At 40.1% G+C, this 26,139-nt stretch overlaps 1 protein-coding gene and 1 non-coding gene across 2 annotated transcripts in view; one reads left to right on the top strand and one right to left on the bottom strand.

Moving 5' to 3' along the window:
- Positions 1 to 25,372, bottom strand: part of CHST9 (carbohydrate sulfotransferase 9) — a 285,080-nt gene extending 259,708 nt beyond the window's left edge. The window contains exon 1 of the mRNA XM_043889202.1: positions 25,171 to 25,372. The gene's annotated coding sequence lies outside the window, so the exon portion shown is untranslated. The remainder of the gene's footprint in view (positions 1 to 25,170) is intronic.
- On the top strand, positions 1,836 to 1,967 carry LOC122685080. The gene has a single exon (XR_006338252.1). It is a non-coding gene; the product is annotated as a small nucleolar RNA SNORA72 (small nucleolar RNA).
- Positions 25,373 to 26,139: the final 767 nt, after the last annotated feature.

Raw genomic sequence — 26,139 nt, 5'->3', positions numbered from 1 at the left:
TATAGCATGCTAGGTTTCCCTGTCCTTCACTAGTGATCTCCTGGAATTTGCTCAAATTTATGTCCACTGAGTTAGTGAGCACTCCTCAGTTAAACACTTCAGACACAAATCTAACAAAAGATATCCAAAATACATATGAAGAAAACTGCAAAATTCTGATGAAAGAAAACAAAGAACTATATATATGGAGAGATATTCCATGTTCATAGATAGGAAGACTCAACATTCCTAAGATGTCAGTTCTTCCCAACATGTCTATAGATTAATGCAATCCCAATGAAAATCCCAGCAAGTTATTTTATTGTGGATATCAACAAACTGATTCTAAAGTTTATATGAAGAGGCAAAAGATCCACAATAATAAACATAATACTGAAGTAGAAAAAGAAAGCTGGACAACTGCGACATTACCCAACTTCAAGACTTAATATAAAGATATAATAATCGAGACAGTGTGGTATTGGTGAAAAAATTGAAAAATTTGTCAAAAGAATAAAATAGAAAGATATTTTATTATCTGGAATAATATTTCCAGATATCTATTTCTGGAATCCAAGAAATATAGTTAACTGGAACAAGTATGGTACGAGATGGTATTTTAGACAAGACACACAATGGAACTGCAGTCTGCCCACTCCACCAGCTCTTGCCATTCCACATCACTGGCCCTCTTGAAACATGAAAAGCAAACTAGAAAATGACTTGTGGACTACAGACATCAGAAGTGGGCAAGGGCAAACAAAGTGAGGAATGAGAATCAGGCAAACAAAAATTCAGGAAGTATAGTATACATGAGTCCCCTAGAATAAACTCCTTGATAATGAAATCTAGCAATCCACAAGATAGATCAAAATAACTCAGGAAAGGAAACAGCCATGAAAGGACTGATTCTGAGCACTGATTTATTCAATTTAAATATGAAAATATGAAATAACTGCATAAGAATAAAAATGTAACAAAAAGTCTTAAATGAGGGAAGGGAACTGGAAGGATCCTTCATTGTATTTTTATTTTGTGAACATACAGTAAAACTGATGGAGGGGTATACAGTTCGATGAAGTGTTACAAATGTACAAGGTTCATAAAAAGAATGCATCTCTTCTATATTTTATTTTACTGCTAAAGTACTTTTTCTAAGCAGCTGAGTAGATACCACAAAGCAAGCAATCAGGGATTCCAATACAAAACGCCAAGAAGACTTCTCAGGTAATGATTAGGTATTTATTTATTTCTGATAACTGTGATTTTGAGTGTAGTTTAGCACACCACTGGTGACAGGTTATAGAGCTCTACTTTGCTATTTTCTCTGTGATTGCAATGTTTGGAGTACATACAAATAGAACACCACCATTCTTCATTGTCTGTTACACTGATCCTTTCCGAGACTTTAGGTAAAATGACCTATTAAGCATCATGAATGAAAAATAGTTACATACTTGGGCAAGAGTTCTGCATTCTGTGTGCAGGGAATTCAATATGCTTAAAATATCTAGAATTACTCCCCCAAGCCAGGATCTCTCACGTGGATTTATTATCAAAAGGTTCTATTTGTGCAAATTCTTATTATCATATGTGTATATTCAATAAACTCAGAGTACAAATAGCTTCCAGCTAATAATTACCTAACAAATTGTTCACATAGCTGTTTGCTTTTAAAGCCAAATTCTATATGGAAGTTTGCTTCTCTTATTGCTGTAAATTCAAACAACTTTTAACTTACATTGTTCATGGTCTTAGAACTTTTTTAAAAATATGAAATAACATATATTAATAGTTTAATGAGATCACAAAATTCAGTTACACTCAGCCCTCAAGTCTTAAAAATGTGTCCCCCTCTGCGAATATTCTCGCTGTTCTGATTTTGTAATAATCAGGGCAGGCTAAACATTCACTATATTAAGACCATGCATGTGTCCCCAGACCTAGTTCTTTGCCTAGGTCTGGTTTTATAAATGCTGGTGATAAACCAAGTCTGATTTACACGACGTATCTTGTGTGGGAATTGTCTGTGACTCTAGGTATCTGATCAACTTTGAGAAATGGTAGCACAGCTAGTGTGATAATTTTTGAAGATAACCATTGCTAGTTGGATGATTACAGTTGCCATTAAATGAGTTGTTAAAAAAAAAAAATGTGTCCCCCTTACAGCAACATGTTATTCACTGTCTTAACTACTAAAATGTATATGAGCAGCTTGGAGTGGGGAGTGGCGGGCAGTGGTGGGGAGTGAGTGGGGTGGTCAATGGTATAATAACTAAAGCTATTATTACCTTTATTTGAAAATAATCCAAACTTTTAAGAATCAACTCTCTACCCCAAATAATTTACTATTTTTCCCTTATTAAAAACAATTCCAAGTTTTACTTAATTCTGTCTTAATAGAAGCTGAAGTTTAGTTTCTTATCATAGTGAAATTTAGTCTCTAGCCAGTATAAACTGGAAGTATCAAGAAACTGATTCTTTAAGATTTTTTAAAAACTCAAATCTCTTCTGCTTCTTAGAATTTATAATAATTTATGACTAGCATATCAAATGGTATTTCGGTGGCTCAGAGGTAAAGAATTCACCTGCCAATGCAGGTTCAATCCCTGGGTCCATCCCCTGGAGAAGGGAATGGCAATCCACTCCAGCATTCTTGCCTGGGAAATTCCATGGACAGAGGAGCCTGGCAGGCAACAGTCCATGGGGTCCCAAAGAGTTGGACACAACTGAAAACTGAGATCACACAGACACAAATGAAATATAAGGGAAAAGAACTCTATTAATAGTTTTGCCTTTGGTTTATCTTAAGATACAAGAAGATCTAGAAGTTCTTTTTCCATCATATATCAAGACGCACTACTCCACTTATTCTGAATAAGTGCAAGGTACATATTGAAGCAGTCCTAAATGTTATCAGAAAAGTATTCTTACAGGAAGCTGACCTGAAATACTACATTATATACTTAAATGATAGGAGGAATATCTTGAATGTTTACCTTCAAGTTGAAACCTTCCTGAAAAGATATTTTGTATTAAAATTCTGTAACTTTTAAATAATTCAACCTCTTACTTTGTGCTTCATACAGAACTGACTCTCACTTTTGACTAAACAGAGAGCTCTGTTTTCTGATACTTGTGAATCTACGATATTGGGCTCTGATATTCCCAGCTGACTCAGTGGTAAATAATTTGCCTGCCAATGCAGGAGATGCAGAAGACATGGGTTCTATCCCTGGATGGGAAGATCCCCTGGAGGAGAAAATGGCAATCCACTGCAGTATTCCTGCTGGGAAAACCTCACGGACAAAGGAGCCTGGCTGGGTGTACAGTCCACAGGGTCGCAAAGAGTCAGACACGACTGGGCACGCGTGCAAAATATTGGGCTTTAAATACCTGTTTGTAACACACAAGCACTAATAGTGCTAGTCTGCCTTTGATGAGGTACAGTTGAGAATCACACTGGATCCTAAATCCTACTGGGGCCTTGGCCAAATCTATTCTACACTGCACACTGCATTCTGCTATGTTCTGGATCTTTCACTGAAAGTCACCAGTAATCTTACACTCCATTTTATAGGCAAGCATGAAATGTTAAGCAAAAACATGGAAGAAGAAAAAAACATATTACCACGTTGCCCAATTACTCCTTAAAAATTTCACATGTTGAAAACTTCTCATATCTAACTGAAAAATGGGAAAAATTACTACTTTATCTAATAGTTCCTGATCATATCCTATTCCGTATTGTATCCTATATTGCCACAACATATTTTTTAAGGATAGCTTTTTCTTAAGTGTGTAAATATAAGTTATGGATAATTATGGGATGGTGAATGAAGTATTTAGGCACCTTGAAGAGGACACTTGACTAACTGATCAATGAAACTGCTTTCACCCATGCTAACTCACTTCAACACAATGTGACAATTTCATCTGTTGTATAGCTGGTTTAAAATCACAGAATAGCTTACCCAATTTTTATTTTGAAAACCAACTATGGAAAATTAGCAGTAATATCATACAATCTTTAATGTGATTAAATAATTGTTAATATTTTGACACATCTTCTTTTATCTCTTTCCCATATTTAAAAAAAAAAGGTTTTACAAAATCACATGAAAGAAAATGGCAGAGACCATGAAGTTTCATCGCTGAGTACTTTAAAATATATCTTCTTTCCCAAAACACATTCTCCTACATGATCCCAATAGGATTACAGGATTTAACATGAGTGTAATACTACGTATGATCTACAACCCAAATCTAGATTCCATCCAATTGGCCTAATATATCCTCTACAGTTATTTTATTCTCATTCAGAATCTAATCATGAAGGATATCTTGCATTTAGTTGCCATTTCTTCAGAAATATGTGTACATGCTCAGGCTTGTCCAACTTTTTGCAGCCCCATGGACTGTAGCTGCCTGCCTCCTCTGTTCGTGGGATTTCCTAGGCAATACTGGAATGGGTTACCATTCCCTCCTCCAGGGGATCTTCCTGGCCTAGTGATCAAAACCATGTCTCTTGCATCTCCTGCATTGGCAGACAGGTTCTTTACCACTGAGCCACCTGGGAAGCCTGACCTTTCTTCTAGTCTCTTTTAATACTGAACAGTTTTCCCAGATTATTTTTAGTGACGCTGACCTTTTCGAAGTGTCCAGGTCAGCTGTATTGAAGAATATCTACCAATTCGGATTTGTCTGATTGTTTCCATAAGGTTAGTTTTAGGAGAGTCACTTCTGGCAAAATAAATTCAGAGGGGACTGTCCTGCTTTATGTGTATATTGTATCAAGAGATAAATGACATCCGTTTGTCCACTCTTGGTGACATCAAGTGTGGTCCCTTGGATAAGCAGGTATCTGCTTGTTATCATCCTACAAAAGGATCTTTCCCTCCTTGTATTTAATAAGCAATCTGAGGGCTGACATGTAGAGTTAGTGTGACCATCCTGTCCCCACCAACCATTCACCCAGGGGTGGATTATCCTTTGATTATTCTTGTAACAGTAGTTGCAAAAAGTGACTTTATAGTTCTAGCGTTTATTGTAATCATTTGTTTGTACTCTTCAATAAAACAGCTTTTCCTTCTATTTACCGAATCTGCACACACTACGGGCTCATGGATTCTTATTCAATGTGCTCTAATCCATAACATACATTAATACTTTTTATCTTCAAATGATATGCAAGTTGGGCCAGTGGGTACCCCTAAAATCTTGCTCTTATGTCCTTCTGATGTGTGTCTACCAGCTTTTGAGCAATTCCTTGTTTTTGGGGGACAAAATATCCCAGGCTTAACAGATACTCCTCTAAAGTAGTTCAATCAAGAAGGTTTTACATAAAAATAAGACTAATTCAATTTTAATGCAGTGATTTGAAGTGAGGCACAATTAGAATAGTACCCAGAACACAGTAGGTGCCAGGCAGTATGATAGGTGTCTTCCTTAACGAGTTATGCCACAGTTCGAAGCCTTTTTGCAATTCTTAAAAATTCAGACTTTTACAACATAGATTTTTATGTTGCTCTTTCAAATTCATCTATTTATTATCTTAATCTTTGTTCTCCTTCATTTTCTTTATTTCCACATGGAAATCATATAGATAGGAAAACTCCAAAGGATTTTCTTTTTCTTTTCTCCAATGTGGTACAATCTTATGTACAAAATATGTGCCAAAATATGCACAAACAGCATAGCATAAATCCCCCGTATAGTAAAGCCTTTTACAATTCCTGAATTTATCAAGGGAAATAATGTAAAGAAATGCCTGGCCTTTTTTTTTTTTTTTTTTCTGGTAAAAAATTCAATAGACCAACCTCATTTTATAAGCAAATGTAGCACTAGTGAAGTTACCTCTGAATGAATCACTGAGAGGAAAGAGAAACTGAAGAGAAGTGTGATATTTGAAGAGGTCACAAAGAAAGTAAAATATGGGGTCTTGTAGCCTTCAAGTTATTTATTTACATATTTATCTTAGAATGTGTGGGTGGGTGTGAGGTGTGTGCTTGTGTGTAATATATGTGTATGCATGTGCACAATGGGGGTTAAAGACAGGATGCCCAGCTAACATTTACTCAACAAAGACTTATTGTACTTCCACTGAGTGAGCACTGCCATATTTTCCAGGTATATAAGGACCCAGATTTCTAGACGGGTCCCTCCCTTAGGGATGAATTAAACAGTTTCACAAATAAATGTGAATTTGCAACTAGCTGAGATGAGGGATGTGCGTGTGAACTCAGTTGCTCAGTTGGATTCAACTCTGTGACTCCATGGATGGTAGCCCTCCAGGCTCCTCTGTTTCTGGAATTTTCCAGGCAAGAATATGGAGTGGGTTGCCATTTCCTTCTCCAGGGGATCGTCTCGACCCAGGGATCGAACCCACATCTCCTGCATTGACAGGTGGATTCTTTACAACTGAGCCACCTGGATACATAAATATATATATCCATATTTATAAATCTATATTTATAGTATATATATAGATAAATCCATATTTTACATATGGATACATAAATATGGATACATGCATGCAAACAAATACATACGTGTGTATATTATAAGGGGATTTTGCTCAGTCTAGGACATTAACAAGGATCACCTGAGGAAGTGCCATTTGGGTTGATATCTGAGTCAACCAAGAGTGAACTAGGCAATGTTTGGGTCCCTGGGTTTACAGATGTGAGAATGGGAGAGAGCAGAGAGACTCAGAGCAACTGGAAGAAAGACAAGTAGCTGAAGTGGAAAGAAGGAGTGGAGATACTGACATGAAACTGGAGGAGCACAATTTTGGTCTTTATCTTAAAGCAACAGCAATCCACTTAGGTAGCATGTGTAACTGAAGGGGTGACAGTTATCATATTTGCATCTTGCAAATCTCCTCTCATGTTACTGGAGGATGGATCTGGAGGGGGAGCAACATGGATGCCAGGGGACCAGTTATAAAATCCCTGTAGCTTTCCACACAATGGATGGGGAAAGCTGAGACTTGGGTGAGGAACCAAGGAAGGTATGCAACATCCTTTGGAGGTAACAATCAATGACTGGGTGACGGCTTTGATATGGAGTGGATGGAGAGGGAACATCAAAGATAAATTCCAGATTGGGAGCTGGGGAATCCTGGAGATTGAGGTGAGATGGGCAGAGAACATTGATTCTGACATGTTTCATTTGATGCTTAAGATGGACAGGAAGAAACACAAAGTACAGAGCTGGATCTATAAGGGGAGAATTTAGAGGGACTTTCAGAGCCATAATCAGGTTTTGTAGAGTGCTCTGAATAAAATAAATGCCAGTAATTTCAAGGAATCGTATTGGGCAGCATGTGATATTTACATGTCGGGAAAACTAAAGGTGAATCAAAGTTCTAAGGTACTAGATGAACAACCTCTGCTACTCGAGAATTCATTCATTTGTAAAGCCATTTCTATTCTAAATGCTGTCATAATTTCCTGATCTGCAAAATCTGAAAATATTATTTGCTGGACTTTTTAGCAAGTGACATATATATATATATATATATACATATATGCACATATATATACACACATACAGAAATATACATATATACATTTAGCAAGTGAAAGCTAGCTAGCTATAATGAAGTCACAAAAGTGATAATGTAAGTGCAGAATTAATATTTAAAATATTTAATAATCTGCATAACTTGGGCTCCGACAACAAATAACAAGTAAGACCATAACAGTGCATTCAACTGAAGGCCAAGCCCATCACAGTAACAGAATCTCATTCTCTGATGGTAAAAATTCCTAATTGAAAGTAAAGCACAAATATTAGAAGGTAAAATACTTCTAATATTTAACACTAGAATAACATTGGTAGTTACTGCTTTTAGTCCAATAACGTCACTAACATCTAAACATATTTGAAATCTAAAACACTAAAGAATCTAGTTATTGAAAGAAATACACCTAGTTAGTGTAGTCGTGTAGTAAAAGAAATTTTCAGGATACACATGAAAATGGGAAAGACAACTTTGCCAATTCAAATGAAGAACATTACACTTACTACTGCATTGAGAAAACTGATTTGGAGCAGGGGAGAGAGAGAAAACTACCCTTATACTAATTTACTCTCCAAGGGTGCTGTGGAAAAATCAAAACTTATTTAGAGATATATTTCTAAAAATTTGTGCTCACATTTTAATTTTGAAATCGCTTTTCTAAGTATATGATCAATATTATAATTTTTATCTAAATCTTTGTATCTGCTTAAAGTAACCTGTAACTTTGAGTCATAGCTTTAACCCCACTGGTTACAAAAAAGACAAGCTAAGTGAGCTTTGAACTCCTGAAACTAATGCAGTATTAAGTGTAATGTTCTTCATTTGAATTGGCAAAGTTGTCTTTCCCATTTTCATGTGTATCCTGAAAATTTCTTTTACTACACGACTACACTAACTGGGTGTGTTTCTTTTAATAACTAGGTTCTCTAGTGTTTTAGATTTCAGTTTAGGGGAGTACTGAGGTCCTAAGGCAAAAGGAGACACTATGATTGGAATGTGTTCTATCTGTTTATTTTGACAAAGAAGGTTTTCTCCCGTGTGGCACTATTACAGGTACAAAGGGGAGGAAGGGCTTTACTTTCACAATCTTTGCCTCCGTTCTCTGCAAGAGTAAAAAGCACACCTAGAAAAGGCAGATATTCCAATAAAATTGTGCTGTCTATAAAGATCTTTGTGTTGCTCAAATGAAAGAAGCTCCTTATTTTCCTTATCACTGCCACAATTTAGCCCCCTCAATTTCATCTTCCCTCAAATCCCACTGCACCAGTAGATTCTTATTAGAAATTGTAACAAAAATGGATCAAAATGAGTTAGAGGTCAGTCTGAGTTTGAATGCTGGGCTATTCAATTGACCAAGAAGCTTACAGTAAGAATGAACACTATACGGCAAAATAATCACAGATCAAATTGTGTTTTGTACAATTCCCTCATCCCTTTTGTAGCAAAATCTGCCACTCTTGATTGGGTAAAACATGCCCTTCTATGTAAAGAATCTTGTGATTGTGTCAAAGCAACTGGTTATTCACACACATACACATACACATACTGTGATTTCAATCTTAGCTGTTAAAGAGTTAGCATTAAAAACTTTCTTTCTTTAAAAGGAGTAAGTAAAAAGAGTAAGACATACAATGTTACAAAAGACATCTTAGAGGAACTCACCACGGAATTTAATCTAAGAAAAAAATATCTTCCTTACAATTTGGCAAATTCAAGATGCTTGCAGTAGCTAACACTGAAATGACATTATCTAATAACTCAGTTCCCAAGAGCAGGTCTTGTGTTATGGTCTAGTAAACAAACCAGTAAAAGTAAGAAAATTTGAGTTCCACTCTCAATTTCCTCCTTGCTTCTGGGATCCCATACTCTCTCATAAGTTGTGTATGTGGGCAATCTTCAAACGCCTCTAGTCTCTCTGCAACTACTATATACTACACAAGAAGAGATGTCAGTGTGGCAACAGTGCATAGACAAAATACATCTAAGACAACAGAATTGTCTATACCTCTCCCTCTCTAGCTCAGTGGTAAAGAATCCGCTTGCCAATGCAGGAGACACGGCTTTGATCCCTGGGTTGGGAAGTTCCCCTGGAGGGGGAAATGGCAACCCAACTTCAGTAATCTTTCCTGGAAAATCCCATGCAGAGAGGAGCCTGGTGGGCTACAGTCCATGGGGTCACAAAGAGTCAGATATGACTGAGCACTCAGTACATATGAACCCCACCTCCAACTCCCATGTGCCAGCACAGGACACACTTAACTAAAGTAATACAAAAAATTCTAACACAACAATTTATTTGCATTTGTATCTGGAGAAGGAAATGGCAACCCACTCTAGTATTCTTGCCTGGAAAATCCAATGGATGGAGGAACTTGGTAGGCTACAGTCCATGGGACCGCAAACAGTCAGACACGACTGAGTGACTTCACTTTCACTATTTGCCTTTGTAACAAATTTTGGTCTCTGCTATGGACATACTTCACAGCACTATGTTTTATGATGCAACTTCCAATATTAGACCAGTTCAGTTCTTTGCTTGCATAAGCACGTTTCAAGGGCATTAAAAATATAATATCAAATAATGCCTCCTTTTCCTATTTTTCAGTGCCTGAAATTTTGTATGTATACACATACATAGACATATATAACATGTACATCTATACATATACATGCATATACACACATGTGTGCATGTATACATTGTCTCTCTATACAAAAGCCTTCAATGCTTTCTGGAGATATGCCTTTACACAAGGTTAAGGCATGGGAGAAGTAAAATATTACCCAGCTTGCTTGTTAGTTTGTTGACATTCACAGTCACCAATAAAAGATAGATTCCTAAGAGAAACAATGAAGTAGTAAATCTGGGGGGTTCACTGGTGGCTTAGATGGTAAAGAATCGGCCTCTAATGCAGGAGACCCAAATTTGACCCCTGGGTTGTGAAGATCTCCTGGAGAAAGGAATGGCCACCGATTCCAGTATCCCATGGACAGAGAAGCCTGGTAGGCTATAGTCCATGGGGTTGCAAAGAGTTGGACATGATGGAGCCACTAACATACACACTTTATAAAGGTGAGAGAGAGAGAAAGATAAGAACATGAACTTGAGTTTGATGGGCAGTGAAATTTGTAATCCTGGTCCACTAAAGGCAAAGATCAGTAAACAATGGGATGGTCCCACTTAAAAGAAGTAAGGATTGGGTAAGGGTATGAAAAATAACTCATGCCATCATAAAAATCTTGTTTATCTATATCTACTCTTTTTCAGATTCTTTTCCCTTGTAGGAAGGACTAACACAACATTGTAAATCAACTATATTTTAATAAAAAATGAACAAAAATTTTTTTAGAACCTGACAATCTTGTTTATCTAGCCCTGTGACTCTCATCAGGGCCAGACTGCCCCTAGAGAATATTTTGGGAAGGATTTGAGGTTTGTCACATCATTAAGAGAGGGGAGTTCTGTTCATTCTTAGGGATGTTTTGATGAAGAATTCCCCCTAAGCATCTCAAACAACAGGCTTCCCTGGTGGCTCAGATGGTAAAGAATCCATCTGCAATGCAGGAAACATGAATTTGATCCCTGGGTTGAGAAGATCCCCTGGAGGAGGGCATGGCAACCCACTCCAGTATTCTTGCCTGGAGAATCCCCATGGACAGAAGATCCTGGTGGGTTACAGTCCACGGGGTCACAAAAAGTCAGACCCAACTGAGCGACCAAGCACACAGCTCATCTCAAACAACATGCACTGTTGCTTCCCAGGTGGCTCAGGGATAAAGAATCCATCTGCCAAGCAGGAGACTCGGGTTCGATCCCTGGGTCAGGAAGAGTCCATGAAGAAGGAAATGACAACCCACTCCAGTATTCCTGCCTGGGAAATTTCATGGACAGGGGAGACTGGCGGGCTACAGTCCACGGGGTTGCAAAGAGTTGGACATGACTTAGTGACAAGCAGTGTTCCCCTGAATTAAATTTGTAATGAATATCAACTTGCAGAATCTGGTACATAATCATAACTAAGCATTTTAAAACAATTTCCAAGGAGGAGCCAAGATAGCGGAGGAATAGGACGGGGAGACCACTTTCTCCCCTACAAATTCATTGAAAGAACAACTGAACGCTGAGCAAACTCCACAAAACAACTTCTGATCGCTAGCTGAGGTCATCAGGCGCCCAGAAAAGCAGCCCATTGTCTTCAAAAGGAGGTAGGACAAAATATAAAAGATAAAAAGAGAGACAAAAGAGCTAGGGACGGAGACCCGTCCCAGGAAGGGAGTCTTAATAGAGGAAGTTTCCAAACACCAGGAAACCCTCGCACTGGCGGTTCTGGGGGAAGTTTTCGAATCTCGGAGAGCAACCTAACTGGGAGGAAAAATAAATAAAACCCACAGATTACATGCCTAAAAGCAACTCCCAGCAGAAAAGTACCCCAGACCCCCGCAACCGCCACCAGCAAGTGGGGGCGGAACGGAGGGGGGTGGGGGGGCGGCATTGCTTAGGGTAAGGACCGGGCCTGAATGCCCTGAGGGCAATCGGAGGGAGCTTTTGTGAGATAGCAACTCAAACTGTGGGACAGCAAAAGAGAGAGAGAAAATTAACCAGCCCGAACACACTGCCAGCCGTTCGCAGAACAAAGGGTCTGAGCAAATCCAGAGAAGAGCTAGCCGGCTGCGGACCAGCCCAGCCCCGCCGGAGGCAGGAGGCAGGGGGGAGGGGAAAGGGGCAAACTCGGCCCCAGAGGCAGCATCCCCTGCCACACTGCAAACAGGCCTCCAGTTTCTAACCAAAGACCTCCTGAGATTCTGGATGGCCGACATCCCCCAGGAGGGTCGCTGCGAGACACAGGGTGCAGGCACCCGACCAGCGCGAGCGGGGACTGGGGCTGGGGCCGCAGATGGGGGAAGGCGCACGCACCCGACTGGGCGCGGGTGGAAACTGAGGCTGCGGCCGCGGAGGGGAGAAGGCGCGCCACACCCGGGGAGAGTGCGCCCGCCAAGCTCCTGGCTGCCTGAGCTGCTCAGGCGGGGGAAGGCACAAAACGCAGGCGCAACCGAGTCCGCGCTTTTGTGGAGCACCCGAAAACTGGAACCGCAGGCAACACAGGGCCCGCTCCATATAGAGCAGCCGGGAGCCTGAGCAGTGTAGACGGGGAAAGCAGTCCCCCACCCCCTCCCCGCAACAGGACTGAACTAGCAAACCTGAACAAGAGACCACCTCCGCCCGCCTGTGTCAGGGCAGAAATTAGACACTGAAGAGACCGACAAACAGAAGCCAAATAAACAAAGGGAACCATTTCAGAATGGACCGGTGCAACAGATTAAAATCCCTGTAGATAACACCGACTACAGCAGAAGAGGCCTATAGATATTGAGAAGTGTACGATGGAATGAGGAGCTATCTGAAACTGAACCGAACCCACACTGACCACAACAGCTCCAGAGAAATTCCTAGATATATTTTTACCTTTTTTTTTAATTAAAAAAATTTTTTTTCTTTTCTTTTCTTTTTTATTTTTTCTCTCTCTTTTTTTTTTTAATTCCGTATTACTCCCCCATTACTCCTTAACTTTCATTTTCATATATTTTTATGATTTTTTTAATTAGGAAAAAAATTTTTTTTCTTTTTTTTTTTTCTCTTATTTTCTTTTAAAGTACTCTATTACTCCTCTACTACTCCTTAATTTTCATTTTCATTTCACTATAACCTTGGGGAAAAAAAAAAGAGAAGCCCTATTTTTAAACTGAACTTCATATATATTTCTAAAATTTTTTGTGTTTTTGTTTTCAATATTGTATTTTTAAGAGTCTAACCTCTACTCTAGATTTTTAATCTTTGTTTTTCAGTATGTGATATAAATTTTGGACATTTAAGAATCCAACATTCAGTTCCCATTTTTACTCAGGAGTGTGTTGATTACTCTCTCCCACTTTTGACTCTCTGTTTTCTACCTCAGAACACCTCTATTTCTTCCTTTCCCCTTCTCTTCCCAATCCAATTCTGTGAATCTTTGTGGGTGTCTGGGCTACGGAGAACACTCTGGGAACAGACAACTGTGTAGATCTGTCTCTCTCCTCTTGAGTCCCCCTTTTTCTCCTCCTGCTCATCTCTATCTCCCTCCTCCCTCTCCTCTTTTTCATGTAACTCTGTGAACCTCTCTGGGTGTCCCTCACAGTGGAGAATCTTTTCACCATTAACCTAGAAGTTTTATTATCAGTGCTGTATAGTTGGAGAAGTCTTGAGACTACCGGAAGAATAAAACTGAAATCCAGGTGCAGGAGACTTAAGCCCAAAACCTGAGAGCACCAGAAAACTCCTGACTACATGGAACATTAAGTAATAAGAGACCATCCAAAAGCCTCCATACCTACACTGAAACCAACCACTACCCAAGAGCCAGTAAGTTTCAGAGCAAGACATACCACGCAAATTCTCCAGCAATGCAGGAACATGGCCCTGAGCATCAACATACAGGCTGCCCAAAGTCACACCTAACACATAGACCCATCTCAAAACTCATTACTGGACACTCCATTGCACTCCAGAGAGAAGAAATCCAGTTCCACGCACGAGAACACCGACGCAAGCTTCCCTAACCAGGAAACCTTGACAAGCCAATCGTCCAACCCCACCCACTGGGTGAAACCTCCACATTAAAAAGGAACCACAGACCTCCAGAATACAGAAATCCCACTCCAGACACAGCAATCTAAACAAGATGAAAAGGCAGAGAAATACCCAACAGGTAAAGGAACATGAAAAATGCCCACCAAGCCAAACAAAAGAGGAGGAGATAGGGAATCTACCTGAAAAAGAATTTAGAATAATGATAATAAAAATGATCCAAAATCTTGAAAACAAAATGGAGTTACAGATAAATAGCCTGGAGACAAAGATTGAGAAGATGCAAGCAATGTTTAATAAGGACCTAGAAGAAATAAAAAAGAGTCAATTAAAAATGAATAATGCAATAAATGAGATAAAAAAAACACTCTGGAGGGAAACAAGAGTAGAATAACGGATACAGAAGATAGGATAAGTGAGGTAGGAGATAAAATGGTGGAAATAAATGAAGCAGAGAGGAAAAAAGAAAAAAGAATTAAAAGAAATGAGGACAACCTCAGGGACCTCTGGGACAATGTGAAATGCCCCAACATTCGAATCATAGGAGTCCCAGAAGAAGAAGACAAAAAGAAAGGCCATAAGAAAATACTCGAGGAGATAATAGCTGAAAACTTCCCTAAAATGGGGAAGGAAATAGCCACCCAAGTCCAAGAAACCCAGAGAGTCCCAAACAGGATAAACCCAAGGCAAAACACCCCAAGACACATATTAATCAAATTAACAAAGATCAAACACAAAGAACAAATATTAAAAGCAGCAAGGGAGAAACAACAAATAACACACAAAGGGATTCCCATAAGGATAACAGCTAATCTATCAATAGAAACCCTCCAGGCCAGAAGGGAATGGCAGGACATACTTAACGTAATGAAAGAGAATAACCTACAACCTAGATTACTGTACCCAGCAAGGATCTCATTCAGATATGAAGGAGAATTCAAAAGCTTTACAGACAAGCAAAAGCTGAGAGAATTCAGCACCACCAAACCAGCTCTTCTAAAGGATCTTCTCTAGACAGGAAATGCAGAAAGGTTGTATAAACGTGAACCCAAAACAAGAAAGTAAATGGCAACGGGACCACACCTATCAATAATTACCTTAAATGTAAATGGATTGAATGCCCCAACCAAAAGACAAAGACTGGCTGAATGGATGCAAAAACAAGACCCCTATATATGCTGTCTACAAGAGACCCACCTCAAAACAAGGGACACATACAGACTAAAAGTGAAGGGCTGGAAAAAAATATTTCATGCAAACAGAGACCAAAAGAAAGCAGGAGTCACAATACTCATATCAGATAAAATAGACTTTCAAATAAAGGCTGTGAAAAGAGACAAAGAAGGACACTACATAATGATCAAAGGATCAATCTAAGAAGAAGATATAACAATTATAAATATATATGCACCCAACACAGGAGCACCGCAATATGTAAGGCAAACGCTAACGAGTATGAAAGAGGAAATTAATAGTAACACAATAATAGTGGGAGACTTTAATACCCCACTCACAACTATGGATAGATCAGCTAAACAGAAAATTAACAAGGAAACACAAACTTTAAATGACACAATGAACCAGCTAGACCTAATTGATATCTATAGGACATTTCACCCCAAAACAATCAACTTCACCTTTTTCTCAAGTGCACACGGAACCTTCTCCAGAATAGATCACATTCTGGGCCATAAATCTAGTCTTGGTAAATTCAAAAAAACTGAAATCATTCCAGTCATATTTTCTGACCATAGTATAGTAAGATTAGATCTCAATTACAGGAAAAAAATTATTAAAAATTCAAACATATGGAGGCTAAATAACATGCTTCTAAATAATCAACAAATCAAAGAAGAAATCAAAAAAGAAATCAAAACATGCATAGAAATGAATGAAAATGAAAACACAACAGCCCAAAATCTATGGGACACTGTAAAAGCAGTGCTAAGGGGAAGGTTCATTGCATTACAGGCTTACCTCAAGAAACAAGAAAAAAGTCAAATAACCTAACTCTACACCTAAAGGAACTAGAGAAGGAAGAAATGAAGAACCCCAGGGTTAGTAGAAGGAAAGAAATCTTAAAAATTAGGGCAGAAATAAACGCAAAAGAAACTAAAGAGACCATAGCAAAAATCAACAAAGCTAAAAGCTGGTTTTTTGAAAAAATAAACAAAATTGACAAACCATTAGCAAGACTCATTAAGAAACAAAGGGAGAAGAACCAAATTAACAAAATTAGAAATGAAAATGGAGAGATCACAACAGACAACACTGAAATACAAAGGATCATAAGAGACTACTACCAGCAGCTCTATGCCAATAAAATGGACAACTTGGATGAAATGGACAAATTCTTAGGAAAGTATAACTTTCCAAAACTGAACCAAAAAGAAATAGAAGATCTTAACAGACCCATCACAAGCAAGGAAATCGAAACTGTAATCAGAAATCTTCCAGCAAACAAAAGCCCAGGACCAGATGGCTTCACAGCTGAATTCTAGCAAATTTTAGAGAAGAGCTAACACCTATCTTACTCAAACTCTTCCAGAAAATTGCAGAAGAAGGTAAACTTCCAAACTCATTCTATGAGGCCACCATCACCCTAATTCCAAAACCAGACAAAGATGCCACAAAAAAAGAAAACTACAGGCCAATATCACTGATGAACATAGATGCAAAAATCCTTAACAAAATTCTAGCAAACAGAATCCAACAACATATTAAAAAAATCATACACCATGACCAAGTGGGCTTTATCCCAGGAATGCAAGGATTCTATAATATCTGCAAATCAATCAATGTAATACACCACATTAACAAATGGAAAGATAAAAACCATATGATTATCTCAATAGATGCAGAGAAAGCCTTTGACAAAATTCAACACCCATTTATGATTAAAACTCTCCAGAAAGCAGGAACAGAAGGAACATACCTCAACATAATAAAAGCTATATATGACAAACCCACAGCAAGCATTACCCTCAATGGTGAAAAACTGAAAGCATTTCCCCTAAAATCAGGAACAAGGCAAGGGTGCCCACTCTCACCACTACTATTCAACATAGTTTTGGAAGTTTTGGCCACAGCAGTCAGAGCAGAAAAAGAAGTAAAAGGAATCCAGATAGGAAAAGAAGAAGTGAAACTCTCGCTGTTTGCAGATGGCATGATCCTCTACATAGAAAACCCTAAAGACTCTACCAGAAAATTACTAGAGCTAATCAACGAATATAGTAAAGTTGCAGGATATAAAATTAACACACAGAAATCCCTTGCATTCCTATACACTAACAATGAGAAAACAGAAAGAGAAATTAAGGAAACAATACCATTCACCATTGCAACAAAAGGATACTTAGCAGTATATCTACCTAAGAAACAAAAGACCTATACATAGAAAACTATAAAACACTGATGAAAGAAATCAAAGAGGACACAAACAGATGGAGAAACATACCATGTTCATGGATTGGAAGAATCAATATTGTCAAAATGGCTATACTACCCAAAGCAACCTATAGAGTCAATGCAATCCCGATTAAGCTACCAACAGTATTTTTCACAGAACTAGAACAAATAATCTCACAATTTGTATGGAAATACAAAAAACCTCGAATAGCCAAAGTAATCTTGAGAAAGAAGAATGGAACTGGAGGAATCAACCTGCCTGACTTCAGACTCTACTACAAAGCCACAGTCATCAAGACAGTATGGTACTGGCACAAAGACAGAAATATAGATCAATGGAACAGAATAGAAAGCCCAGAGATAAATCCACGAACCTATGGACACCTTATCTTCGACAAAGGAAGCAAGGATATACAATGGGGAAAAGACAACCTCTTTAACAAGTGGTGCTGGGAAAACTGGTCAACCACTTTTAAAAGAATGAAACTAGAACACTTTCTAACACCATACACAAAAATAAACACAAAATGGATTAAAGATCTAAATGTAAGACCAGAAACTATAAAACTCCTAGAGGAGAACATAGGCAAAACACTCTCCGACATAAATCACAGCAGGATCCTCTATGACCCACCTCCCAGAATATTGGAAATAAAAGCAAGAATAAACAAATGGGACCTAATTTAACTTAAAAGCTTTTGCACAAGAAAGGAAACTATAAGCAAGGTGAAAAGACAGCCCTCAGATTGGGAGAAAATAATAGCAAATGAAGCAACAAAGGATTAATCTCAAAAATATACAAGCAACTCCTGCAGCTCAATTCCAGAAAAATAGATGACCCAATCAAAAAATGGGCCAAAGAACTAAACAGACATTTCTCCAAAGAAGACATACAGATGGCTAGAACATGAAAAGATGCTCAACATCACTCATTATCAGAGAAATGCAAATCAAAACCACAGTGAGGTACCATTACAAGCCAGTCAGGATGGCTGCTATCCAAAAGTCTACAAGCAATAAATGCTGGAGAGGGTGTGGAGAAAAGGGAACCCTCTTACACTGTTGGTGGGAATGCAAACTAGTACAGCCACTATGGAGAACAGTGTGGAGATTTCTTAAAAAACTGGAAATAGAACTGCCATGACCCAGCAATACCACTTCTGGGCATACACACCGAGGAAACCAGATCTGAAAGAGACACGTGCACCCCAATGTTCATCGCAGCACTGTTTATAATAGCCAGGACATGGAAGCAACCTAGATGCCCACCAGCAGACGAATGGATAAGGAAGCAGTGGTACATATACACCATGGAATGTTACTCAGCCATTAAAAAGAATTCATTTGAATCAGTTCTAATGAGATTGATGAAACTGGAGCCCATTATACAGAGTGAAGTAAGCCAGAAAGATAAAGATCATTACAGCATACTAGCACATATATATGGAATTTAGAAAGATGGTAATGATAACCCTATATGCAAAACAGAAAAAGAGACACAGATGTACAGAACAGACTTTTGGACTCTGTGGGAGAAGGCGAGGGTGGGATGTTTCGAGAGAACAGCATTGAAGCATGTATATTATCTATGGTGAAACAGATCAGCCCAGGTTGGATGCATGAGACAAGTGCTCGGGCCTGGTGCACTGGGAAGACCCAGAGGGATCGAGTAGAGAGGGAGGTGGGAGGGGGGATCGAGATGGGGAATACATGTAAATCCATGGCTGATTCATGTCAATGTATGACAAAACCACTACAATATTGTAAAGTAATTAGCCTTCAACTAATAAAAATAAATGAAAAAAATAAACAAATAAAAGAATTTCCACCAAAACCCCAATGGCTTACAGCAAGGCTGCTGTGAGTAATAATTTAATCATTTTGTATAACCTTTCTCCTAAATCTAGAATTAATCAACTACAATATTAATAGAAATAAACTGAAAAGGGCAGCATCAGCACTGTCAATAATTTCCATTGTGGAAATATTGTATTTGTTTTTATTGATGATATGGTGGGGAGTCTGCAAAGTCCTTTGACATAGAGTTCACATTAGTAACAAGGCGAAAATGTCACATAAGGCAATGTGGGGATTTTGGTGGAACAATATTAATAATATTTAGTCTCTTATTTGTCAAATATCACACTTCCACATTTTCTCCATCCTGACTGTCTATAATTTGGCATATTTTTCCTACAACAATTACCATGATTTTCTTCTCTCTGTTATCATATACAAATATCTGGTTTATAATCATCCTAATGCTACTTTTAATCTATTCTCCTTTCATTTTCCTGTACTCTCTGTATGGAAGGTCTTCTGATGTTTTTATTTGTCTTAAATCCAAATGTATTCATTATATAAACATACAAGCAAGCTTCTGACTTCTTTACTATGTAAAGTCACCCTTATACACTAGCATAGTGAAATGCACATTATACTACCAATTATTTTTATTTTATTGCTCTTTTTCATGACAGATATATTCAGTGATCATATTATTGATGAATTACAGTTCAAGACACCAATAACAAATATCTGTTATTAAGAAGAAGACAGGGCTTCCCTGGTGGCTCATTGAATAATCCACCTGCCAATGCAGGAGACAGAGGTTCAGTCCCTGGTCTGGGAAGATCCCACATGCCTCGGAGCAACTAGGCTTGTGCACCACGACTGCTAAGCTGGTACTCTAAAGCCCAGGAGCCATGAGTACCGATCCCATGTGTCGCTGAAGCCCTCTTGCCCGAGAGCCTGCACTCCACAACAAGAGAAGCCACCGCAAAGAGAAGCCTGCACACTACAACTCTGAGTTTCCCCCACTTCCTGCAACTAGAGAAAAGCCCGTGAAACAACAAAGACCAGCACAGCCAAAAATAAATCAATATTTTTTTTTTGTTAAAAAAGAAGAGGACAAGAGTCTAAGAGGGTTGAGGACTACAGTTTGGTCCACAGTGAATGACAGTTCATGACGGAAGACAGAAAACCTACACGCCTCCTGTGTGTCCCTCTGTGCCACTTGACTTGCTCTCGTGTACAGCTGACACCCGGATGGCCAGAAAGAGTTAACTCCCCCATCCAGCTACTAATCTTAAGTCAAGGGAGCTGGATGAGGAGTGAGTCCAGTCTGCAGTATCTGCTCTGCCACTAACCACCAGGGTGACCTTCAGCAGCTCACCAGGATCACTGCGGGTTCCCATCCCTTTAACTGTAACGTAAGGGCACTGGAATAAACTGCTCTTAAGGTCCTTTCCAGCTCTATCACAAAATGCATAATTTTGATTCCAAGACTTAGGCACTGCTCAGAAGAAACTGATTCCTTTAATAAATGTATATACAATAAATCCTGTGGGTGTGAATTATCTTTCCAACCACAATGTATTTTTTAAAGTACTCAATCAAGTCTTCTAAAAAATGTCATGTCTTATGAAAAACAAAAATGTCCTCTTAAAAAAGAAGCCCCCCTACACTTGATAGAGCCACCACACTTATTATGAGAACAGAATCACCAATCTGAAGGGGACAACTAGTTTTCCAGTTCCATCCTGCTTACTGCTGTAAAAGTCACAGTTTTATGTTTTGCTTTGAATTCTTGAAATAAAAATGATCTTATCTATCTGCCTAGCCAATCATATATTCTGGCAGCTTTAACCTTCTCCATAGAGGTTTCTTTAAACTGTAATAGTCCACAGAGATAACAATTCAACAAAATCTATATACAACTGAACACTGACCACAGAGGAGGTGTTTAAGAGCAAGTGCTATGGTGTGAATCAACTTCTTGTCCAAGTAACTATTTCATCTACAACCAATTTTGCCCTGGAGCTTTTGAAAAACACAATAGAAATCTGTTAAATTGGCGGTCTTGCTGAACTTCAACTACTTTTATCTAACCAGGTCCTCCATAACAATAGATATTCGAGAGCTTCTTTTTGATAAAATTTTGATTTGGAGCCTAGGTGCAGAGAGCAAATGGACCAAATTCCTTATTCTGATGACAACTTGCTATCTTTGCTTTTGAAACATATGCATAAAAATAAGGCATCGGAGTATTACCTTAACATATACACATGTGTATGCTTTAGGAAAACTCCAGGCTTAAAAAAATTCAGTTTGGTGAGATTTAAAAATTAGAATATTTCTGGTCGGTTTTCTGAAGCACCTATTATCTTCAGAAAACAGAGCAATCACTTCTGTTACATACAAAGTGGGGATGAATTTCTCAAATTTGATTGAAGGGCTTTTTCCAGGAACACGTCTAATCCTTATCACAAATTCATTAAGTAGGTATGGAATCAAGACTTGGTTACCTGTCTGAGAGTGATATACAATTTACTGCAAAGTTTTCATACCAGGTTTGCTTATTTCTGTCACCCAGCTTGTTTCTGGGCAAGTTGCCCATGTGCCTCCCACCCCATAAATCAGTTTTTGTGTTTGAGATATGTAAGCTCATTTAAAAATTAACCTAAACCAAACAAAGTAATTAGAAAGGCAACTTGCTCACAGTAACAATGAATACCTTTTTTTAAGTCAAACATACAATACATTCCAAAGACAAACACAAATGACTTTTTAAATAACTGTGATTTTGGATTATCTTTGCCTCTATTCCTCTCATTAACATGAATAATTCAGAATGCTTACTATACGTAATGAAACTGTTCCCCCCTCCATAATTCACTTTTAGTACACAGAAAAATAAGACGTAACACAGCCTTATGTTTTTCCAAAGGTCTAAATTAGACCATATTTTTTAAAAGCAACTTTACTTTCCAAATTATCTATAGTTTGGGTTCATTCTTTTCAAGGCTATCTGGGAGCAAGTAAGGAGTCTTGTGCTTTCAAGGCTAGGGCAGTACAGGGCAGTGTAGCAGGTAAGAGGGTGAAATCCCACCCTCCTTTGGTTCCTGATATTCATCCAAGTACGCATCAATTATTTGCATATGTGAGCAAGACCGCCAGTATCTTTTTCCTTAAAAATATGAAAGTGCTTTGGGACATTACACCCAGATTTGAGTAAAAAGAATTCCCCAACGTCTTGAACACACTGAAAGAACAATATTTTTATTATTATGCAACTTTGATTTTAAGTAATAAAAATATCCTAACATTGCGGTTCCAGCTAAAGCAAACATCTCCCAATGGGAGAGCATTACAGGATTGGCGGTAGAGGGACTCAAAACCTCAAATCTTACTTTAATGAGGACATGAACAAAACTAAGGGTTTGACATTATATGCTGATTATATACAAACTCATCCAGATACCCTAACACAAATCTAAAGAAAATTATGTAAACAGATATTTTATTCATATCTAATACTCTATATTATGCATACCCAATATTTGTGCAGGAAACAATGTGTATATCCTAAGTCTATTTAATTTGGGGTTTGGAATAGTAAGTGACCCTTCCCATTTTGACAATTCTTCCAGGAAGATGCTATATTCTTCTGGAAACCACACTAATTTTCAGGAGTCATGGGGCTGTTTAATGCAATGCTGCAGAGCCCCTATGCTACCCTTGTGACCAGGAAGAAAGGGAAAGGATGTCATCAGGAGAGGTAACAAAAAGGTGGAAAAAAAAAAAAGAGCAATGAGATTTCACTGGAGTACACACCAGCCTTGGCCAAAGGTTTTACAACTTTTTTGATTTCTTCTTGCATTGAAAATAAAATGAGAGGAGCTTACACGGTAATCAGCCAAACACAACAGTTGCTGAACTTGGGTCAAGATCAGATACCATGGCAGCTTTAGGGATATTCATGGAAATGTACGAAATGAGGATGTATGTTCTGATACCTGTGAAAATAAACAACTGGGCTTTAAGTGAGTGGGAGAGAACAGATGGTTGGTAATGATTTAAAACATTTATGGTTTTGGACTGTCACCAAGCCTCTGTATTAAAAAATATGGTGGTGTAGTCAATACATACCAACAACTCTCTGCAAGGTTCATTTTCTGAAGGATGCTACTATAATAAAAGACAGAAAATCCACATGAGGCCAGAGGAAAATCCTCCTCACTTTCTCAAGTCATTCAATGCATGCTATTTCTTATGCAAGATATTTGATCAAAATGCTTCTGTGTGATGAGAGGACTTAAATTTTTCCTCAACAGTTGAGTCAATTACCAGTGCCCAGGTATTGTATTCTTTTTGGATGCATGGGGGTAGAATTGTAATTTTGTTCTGTATATCTGATTCACGCTGATTTGAAGCCCTTAAAAAAAAAAAAAAAGGAAAAAACCCTCTGAGCAATCATAAAATCTGGGAGTCCAAGATACCCTTGCCCACGAAAAACAGTAACAACCTCCTTATCCTCAATTTGGGAGCCAGGCATATGGTATTACAATTATGTACTGGAACCTGCTGGTGCCAAGGCCACCCAACTAGGAAGGTAGATAAATATCAACTCACACTGTATTTTAGTGTACGTAGATATATGTCTATGTCAGCCTAAAAGAAGCCCACATCCTGTCCTTTAAACTCAATGGAACTGTGACAACACAGATAAAATTGTATACAGATTAACGCAATGTTTGTGGTTAAACTAAAAAATAAATACTGCTAAATGATACTCTTAATTACTAGAAAAACTGCTAAAGGAGAGTCCTATGAAAGCCCCACCGTGTTTGGATTTGGTCGTGAGGACAGAATGAGGGGAAAGTCACACCATCGCAGGCTCCGTAGGATTTCCTTCCTCACCCTTTGAAGACCCTGGGGACGGTTCAGGACGGGTTTGCCGCTGGGAGGGAGTTGGGGGCGGACGTGCAGGAAGAGCAGGAAGACCCGCGGCCGCTCCGGCAAGGCTCCAGTGAACTTAGTTGGAAATAACTCCTGACAGGTATCAAACACGACAACCTCGAGCCTCCTAACAGAAACACGCTGATGGGCAGGATGTGGGGACGGGCAGAAGAGAGAGCGGGTGACCGTGTGAAGTGACAGGTGGGACAGCAGAGCCACCGCGCAGTTCCTACTCCCCCCAGCCCACTTCGAGCCCCCTCCCCAGGGCGCCCCCAACCCCTCGGCCCGGCCCGGCCCGATAGAATCTGGGCTCCCAGATGGCCCGCAGCCTCAGCAGGAGTCTGCGTGGTCTCGGAGTTTGGGACAGATGCAAAAAGGGGGCACCCCCGCAGAGATGCCCCTCTTGGTGCCAAACACGTCGGAGGACCGGATAAACCGGCAGCAGAAACCCGAGACCTCTCCTTCTGGCGTCTTCTTTCCAGTCTCGGCCCGGAGCGGGGGCTCCACGAAAACCCCGGGTCGCAGGGTGCCGCGCGGAGCCCAGGAATCCAGCACAGGTAGCTCCCAAGTTCAGGCATCCTTCCCCTCTCCTCCAGCCCTCCCCAAGTCTTCGCACCCGCTTCATCTCCCGGATTCCCCTTCCCGCAGCACAGTCAATAAAGTGAGCGGGAGTGGGTTCAAAAGGGGCGGAGGGGATTAGAGGTAGAAAAAGATGCCTCCCGCAGAGGTGAAGCACCTGGAAAAGTGAGGGTGCACCTCCCGCCCACCCAGACCTCCCTCCTCCGCAGGGAACTAGCGTCGCCCTGCAATCTCGGCCCCCGAAATCTCTGTCCGCCCCCCCGCCCCCAATCCCGGACGCCCGCTCCCCCACGCGCCGATCCCCCGCGGGTACCTCGCGAGCGGCGCGGGCAGCGGAGGGCGCCAGCAGGTAGTGCTTTCGCGGAAGCGGAGCTTCGGCTGGAAAGTTCCCCAAGCTCCGGGGCAAACTCTCGCGGACTCCGCCCCGCCGCGGAGCCGCCGGGCGGGTGGGCAGCAGCGCGGCGCGGAAGCCGGGGATGCGCTGAGCCCGCCGCTCGCGCGCGCCCGTCAGTCCGGCTGGGCTGCGGCGCCGCCTGGGCTCCCGGCCGTCCCCGCCCCGCCCCGCCCCGCCCCGCCCCGCCCCGGCCCGGCCCGCGGCTCCGCCCCCCGCGTCCGCCCCGCTCCCCGAGCCCCTCAAACCCCAGCCTCGCGCGCCTGCCATGCCTGCCAGCGCGCCGGCCTCCAGGTCTCCGCCTCCGTCGCTCTCCCTGCGGCTCACTTTGTGGCCTCACCTCTGCTGGCCGCTTGCCCTCTCTCCCAGCCGCAGGGCTCCGGTGCCACCCACGCTTGGTCCAGGGAGTGATGTTCTCCGGCGTTTGTTGCCTAAATCACCTTCTCTTCTTCACCTCTGCACTGATTCAGGTTCTTTCCCAAGTGTTCTAGAAACACCTGAAGAATAAATCTATAGGTTAGTAGCTTATGGCAAGTGTTGAGTCCAAAGTCTTAGAATTTCTTTTGCCTGACAGATCAATCCATCATCTGTGTATCCAGCTATCGTTTATATATCTATATCTATACCTACCTTTCTTTCCTTTAGTCTTATCCAGCTCTTTGCGACCCCATGGGATGCAGCCCACCAGGCTCCTCTGTCCATCGAATTTTTCTGGCAAGAATACTGGAGTGGGTTGCTATTTCCTCCTCCAGGGGATCTTACACACTCAGGGAATTAACCCAAGTCTCCTGCATTGGCAGGGGATTCTTTACTGCTGAACCACCTGGAAAGCCCACCTATCTAGATATCTATCCACCCGTCTATTATTTATATTTATGTATTATTTTATAG

The sequence above is a fragment of the Cervus elaphus genome, chromosome 27, assembly GCF_910594005.1.
Source record: "Cervus elaphus chromosome 27, mCerEla1.1, whole genome shotgun sequence".
Lineage (NCBI taxonomy): Eukaryota > Metazoa > Chordata > Mammalia > Artiodactyla > Cervidae > Cervus > Cervus elaphus.
This window is presented reverse-complemented; position numbering and strand designations above follow the sequence as displayed.